Source organism: Anguilla rostrata, chromosome 1 (assembly GCF_018555375.3).
Source record: "Anguilla rostrata isolate EN2019 chromosome 1, ASM1855537v3, whole genome shotgun sequence".
Taxonomy (NCBI): domain Eukaryota; kingdom Metazoa; phylum Chordata; class Actinopteri; order Anguilliformes; family Anguillidae; genus Anguilla; species Anguilla rostrata.
In genome coordinates this window covers 5,726,094-5,732,484 of record NC_057933.1, presented here as the reverse complement: position 1 = coordinate 5,732,484, position 6,391 = coordinate 5,726,094, and the positions used below count along the sequence as shown (strand labels likewise).

Here is a 6,391-nt window from a genome sequence, read left to right as displayed (position 1 = left end):
TTAGCATTTTAATTTCCTGGCTGGCTGTATTAAAATTTAAATACCTGGCTAATCACTCACTTTCCTAGCTGACATATTATTTAAATTTCACTCATTGTCACGCCGTTTTTAAGGGTTACGTGGTGAGATTTCAGTCGCTTGGTGGGTGATTCGTGTCACATACCGCTGCGAAAATGTACAACGGGGCAGCCCCAGTCAAAATGCCATTATCACCATCTTCACTTGTATCTGCCGAGAAATTAGACTCTCGAAAAGGCGGTAGGCGTTACTCCACCCCTCCAAAAAAGGCCCACAGACACAGAATTAGAAGAATGATAATTAGCGGCTGAGATGTCACAGCCTAAGACTCATTATACGTTATTGTCTCCTGTCGGTGGTCTCTGGTGGTCTTAATCTGAAGAACTTCACTCCATATCTTAATATGCTGAAACCAAAACTGTAAAGGACATTATCCATACCCGCTCATCATTGTCAGGGTCGCTGGGGGTGCTGGAGCCTATCCCAGCATGCACTGGGTGAGAGGCAGGAAAGGGACATTCGGCAAAAATAACTATTTTTCACTGCAGCATGTTTCTGTCATCCAAGACGCTTGTATCATAAAGATGAACATTAAAATTAAAATATTTTTTTTTTGTTGTTGCCAGGTCTGAGGATGGGGCAGGCCTGAGTGACTCTCCCATCGACACGCTGATCGGACCGAGCCCCTCCACAGGGGGGCCTTTTCTCATTTTTCTGCCCTGTCTAAGACCAGACAGGCAAGGCAGACACCATTCTGGTGAATGGAGAGAAAAAAAAATTATCACTCTGAAGATTTCTGAGCCCATTTGTGTTCCTGTCCGGATAAGAACACCTCATGACACAGGAAAATGTGTGTGTGTGTGTGTATGTGTGGGGCAGTAAGGGGGGTGGGGGCGTAAAAGATTCCGCTATTCCTCTTCATCAAATGCCCATACAGAGCATTGGATAGAACTTTTTTTTTTTATTTTTTTTTTTTTATTAAATTTCTTTCGTGGGGAAAAATAGCTGAACTCGTTTAATTGCATCATCGCCTGATTGGTCAAAAAGTGCCTTCAATTAAATGGCCGTGTTTTTATTTATATTCGTAATTATTGCTATAATCAGATATTTTGCTGGGCTGGTTATTCTTCCTGGTTATTCGTCTGCGGTCTGGCGTCCTAGAGCACCATGAAAAATCCTGCTTCCCGACGTCCTCAGTCTCTGACACATTACACTCCACGAAAAGCACTGGACCTAGATTACCTGCAGGACCATGTCTCACAAGACATTACCGTTCCACACCAAAGCCATTCTTCATTATTCCTAACATGCTCTGCATGTTCCATTGAAACCAATCAAAATGCACGTTGAGGTATGGCTAAAAACTGATGTTAGTAAGAAAGCCTTGCTTTTTTCAATGTATGCCTCTGTAATATATAGGCCTACACATTTTTCATACAGGGAGACTCACAGGAGGGTTTATTTTTATTTTTTTTCAGGCGTTTATACTTCTTCCTGAACTTTGCTGGCCAGACAACTTTTGAGCACATCACACGTGCTCCTTTCCTTCCATCGCTTGTGTTATTTTCTTTATTTTTTTTATTATTTTTCCTCAGAAAAGAAGGGGAGAAAACTTTGCGTTTTGCTGAGGGAAGACAAATATAAATCTTCATTGTGACCCAATTTCAAGAGCTCTCGCAGACTGAGCGCAGACAAAAGAAAGTTAAGACATTACACAGCGCAGGAGAGTGAGCTTGTGGGGAATCCATTCCAGCAAACCTTTCAAACAGAAAAGCAAGAAATAATTAGTTTCACAATTTTAATAATTACACCTGCTGTATCCACAGCGCTGAGTGGAGTTGAATGGTGAGAATGCAGAGTCCAGACGTTAGCTGTAGAGAGACTGGGAATCAAAATGGTGTCCAGCTAATTATGCTTTAAACTGCATATGTATCCTTTCCTTTACAGAGTACTGAGGTACATTTTTCAGATAATTAAAGTAATTATTATTTTAAAAAATCTCTCTTCATTGTTACCACACTGTCACCTAAATCTAACCAAAGGGCAACTCATCTGGTTTCAACCAAAAATATGGGGACAGGCTTGGGCCATAAAGTCATTAATTCGCAGTAGTGTTTAAAGACTTTTAAGCGCACTTACCTTTTGTTTGTCTTGCAGAGACAGGATGCTATTATATGTAATTATCTGAATTGAGTACGAAGTGTTATGGCCCTCTGTGTTTCCACAGAGAATGTGAATCATTAGGTATTATTAGACCAGAGGTATTTTACTGACCCTGTGATTAAAGAACGAAATAAACAACGCGTATTTATAGTTGTATAATTATGAAGGTATCATTATTGCTTTGCTCGCTGGTTTTAATCAGTAGAACCAATCCTATTGGAATGTAAAGTTTCAAGCAAATGTCATCAATACACTTCTTTTTGGCTATCGATTCGCAAACAAGTGAGCTTGAGTGAGGATGGAAAGGGAACTGACGTCGGATTATGTTTAAAACAATTCATTCTCAAAGTCATTCGGAAAAAAAACACTAGCATCATGTTTTTGAATAACACAATAAAATATTCACTGATAACTGAAATAATTGTGTTAATAAACCCTAATAAAGCACATAGGACTATCCCCTTAATAATTAATTTTACTCTTTTACTTACTCTTAACATTATCAGAGTAAAACTACTCACCTTGTTATTGTATACTGTGATCGTGCTAGCATAATGCTAGCATAATAAATAAATTCACCTTTTTTTGTAAAGATTAAATTAATGTTTACTTGCCCTTTGTGTTATCAATTATTGTGTATTGTGTATTGTGTAATTGTGTTGTCAATTACCATGTTGCATGTAGAGTTTAATAAGATCAGAATGACAATAACATCTTGAATAATAATACGTTTTTTTTCTGCCCACAGAACCCTTTCTGATTTCATTTAAAGTGACATGATGTATACATGAAGTCCAGCAGGGGACCTCCCCGGAGATGCGCAAACCTCCAGAAATGTCACATCCTGTGATACATCAATTTATTCTCCCTGCATGCTGATAGGCTTAATGTATCCATCCTCAGCGACAAGCGCAATTTCACCTGATTAAGAGTTCTGTTTCAACGGACACGATCCGTGCTTTTAAGCGTAGAGCTCCACGTCTCGCTGGGGCCGACGCAGCGAAGAAGAATTGACATTTAATGGGTGGTTGCGGGCTCAAGTCTCGGAACCGTCCTCAGGTAACTGTGCGTGGGAGTGCGCAGTAGCAGGACGCCGTTCAGCTCATCTTACCAGAGACAGGGTGGGCGTAGGGCAGGAAGACTTCTTCAGGCTGCCGCTGCTGCTGCTGCCGCATCTCTCCTCACCGATAATGAACAAGCACCCACGGCCATTGGGTTACCAGGTGCTGACAGCGAGATATTAGCCTCTCCGCTAGTCCCCGCTAACCCTCCCCCAGGGAGAAGCACACGGAAGAAGCGCTAAAGATTAAAAAAGGCAGAATTTGAGCGTTCTCCATCCATATTCCATGCGCCGCAACAAGGTTTGTAGGGTACTGATACAAGGTAGGCTACTTAACTTGAACTGCGTCCATGTATTCCAGCTATTTGTTTCACTAACTGTGAGGTGGCTGGTTCTTATCAAGCCCTGTGTGGGGTTCCCTTTGCTGGGCAATGGGGGGGCGGGGGCGGTTGGGGGGGGCGCATTCATCCCCACTGAGGCATCAAACCCCCCTTTGTGTTGTGGTCTCTTCTCAACCTGTTGGCCTCTCTGTTTTATACCTGTCTGAAAAACAGGAAAAAAAAAACTATGAAATGAGGGTATGCTGTCTGCTCTCCTTTAAAAAATAAAATATACAGAGTATTAAAAAAAACTATGCAAGCCACTCTGGATAAGAGCAGTGATGTCATGCGATGCAATGCAAACTAAAATGGGCCGGGCCAGACCGGACTAGTCGAATGAAGCAATTATACCTTGCCCTATCCAGTGTGTGCGCAAGACCTGATCCTGGATCAAAAAACCCACCTGTTAATCAAAATTCGGGACAGGGAGGCGAATCCTGGATGGATTGAGGTAGCACACAGGATCAGCAGACTTTGCTGATATCACTGCCTGAGAGGGTTTATCAGGAAACGGGTACAAGACGGCTTACCTTCCTGTCACGTCTCCTGAATAATTGGAAACAGGCAAATCTCCAGCACGCACCCTCCGCTTGAGGGATTGGCGACAAAGTGTCAGTCATTTAAACTGTGAGGTACGAAAAAGAGGTGCCCCTTTGTTTGTTTGCACAAAAAATGAAAACACGGTGTCACACATCGGTGTGACACCCCTGAGAGGGAGATGCGGCAGTTCCGGAAGTGCACCATTAGTTGCCGCATTGAGAGAGAGAGAGAGAGAGAGAGAGAGAGAGGGAGAGAGAGAGAGAGAGAGAGAGAGAGCACCCATACCAACACAAAATGAAATAAATTAAAGACCGTCACTCTTGCCCCTCACAGGTACTGGGGAAAAAAACAATGAACTAAAACAACAAGCTAAAACAATAACAAAGGCAAAAGAAAGTTAAACAGAGCGAACGCTTTTCAGCTCACCGCTCGTGGCTGGCCAAATTTTCAGCTGACTATAGTTTCTTTCTTCGTCTTGCGTGCTCGGACAGACCGAACTCAAAAACAGCCGCTCTCTCGACGTGAGCTCCCGGTCTCGGCCCCAAACCGTGGAGCGCCACACACCTTTTAAGCACCTGGCCTGATTGGTTAACGCAGCCCAGGTGTGTGTGCTCTCTTCACCAGTTGGTGGAGTATACCCGTACTCTTCTCTGCTCTTCTTCTAGGGGGCGACATAGCTCAGGAGGTAAGAGCGGTTGTCTGGCAGTCGGAGGGTTGCCGGTTCGATCCCCTGCCCGGGGCTTGTCAAAGTGTCCCTGAGAAAGACACCTAACCCCTAATTGCTCCCAACGAGCTGATTGCATGGCAGCCTTTCACTGTTGGTGTGTGAATGGGTGAATGAGAAGCATCAATTGTAAAGCGCTTTGGATAAAAGCGCTATATGAATGCAGTCCATTTACCATTCTCAAATATGTTTCAGTTGGCAGTCATTTATATATTTATTTATTTTATTTATTGTTTTAGAAGTATACTAGTTCAAACAATATAAGAACCCATGTTCCTTTAATGCGTTTCTCCAGGCTATGAAATGGATTGAAATATTATCTAATTTAATAATGTTCCCATCTTCTCTGCCTTTAACTTAACAGAAATTGTGTTTTCCTGTTTCATCCTTCCATAAGTTTTAATACCTGGAAATTAGGCTTCAAAGAGCTCGAGGCTACTGGTTAGTTTCTGGTTGATTTTACAGTGTGTTCTTTCATTCTCCTAAAAACCATTGATCCAGATTGAAATATGATAGCAAACAAACCAAATACATTCAGTCCAAAGAATCTAAATTGGATTATAAATGATAACTGATGCTCGGGACTAAAATTATATATTTTTTCTTTCCTCAACTTTTTTGGTCTTACTTTTGAAGGGGAAAATCGGCCCAAAAGATGAAAGAAAAATCCATTGACTCTTCAAATGCAATTTTCTCACTTTCCTATAATATGGTGGGAGATAATGATGAGTCTATTCCAACCTATTCAAAAAGAGAACACCATCCCTGCAGGAAAAAAAAAGCTCTCGACAATGACGTGGTTCCAGCATTCAACAAAACAAACACTCAATATCTGTCTTTCATAGGCTACTGGGTGGCTCATTCGGCTAAGGCGCCACACTGTGGTGCACGGATGAGCCCCACGGTCTCAGATTGAACCTGAACAGTGTTAGCGCCCGTTGCGACTGGTAGCTCCATAGGGTAGAGCGCAATTGCCAACTGCATTGCCCAGGGTACGTGATGGTTAGATCGGTCAGGGGTCCGCATTTCATCGCTCACTAGTGACCCTGCTGGTCGATCAGGTGCCTGTGGACTGCATGTCAAAGCCTACATATGAAAAGTCTTCCTCCAGCTCCGCTCTATTTGAGTTTAGTGTTTCTATGTGAGCCTAGTGTTTCTGTGGTGTTTAAAGAAGCAGACTGGGGACACAACTTGTTTCGGAGGGGAACCACAGATATCTATTCTCTCCAAAATTGGCAAAGGGGTTCATGCATGAACATGGCTAGACAGTTGGCCATTCCAAATTAGCATGGGAATAGGACATGTTCAGCCCCACATTGGATGGAAATTTTTTATTTTTTTATTTTGTAAGTATGAAGTCTTTTTTCATCAACCAAGACAGCTAAAACATTTTTGAAAAACGATACATTGTGTAATGCCTTGAAGATGTATGTATGAATTATTGCATCTATATATAACTGTTCCATTGCTATATAGCACTGTTCCACTGCCCAAAGTGCTTTTACA

At 42.2% G+C, this 6,391-nt stretch overlaps 1 long non-coding RNA gene across 1 annotated transcript; it reads right to left on the bottom strand.

The window, feature by feature from the left end:
• Positions 1-3,018: 3,018 nt before the first annotated feature.
• LOC135241705 (uncharacterized) lies at positions 3,019-4,694 on the bottom strand. The gene is made up of 3 exons (XR_010326091.1): positions 4,588-4,694; positions 4,025-4,167; positions 3,019-3,784 (listed from the first exon to the last, which is right to left on the bottom strand). It is a non-coding gene; the product is annotated as an uncharacterized LOC135241705 (long non-coding RNA).
• Between the last annotated feature and the right edge of the window lie 1,697 nt (positions 4,695-6,391).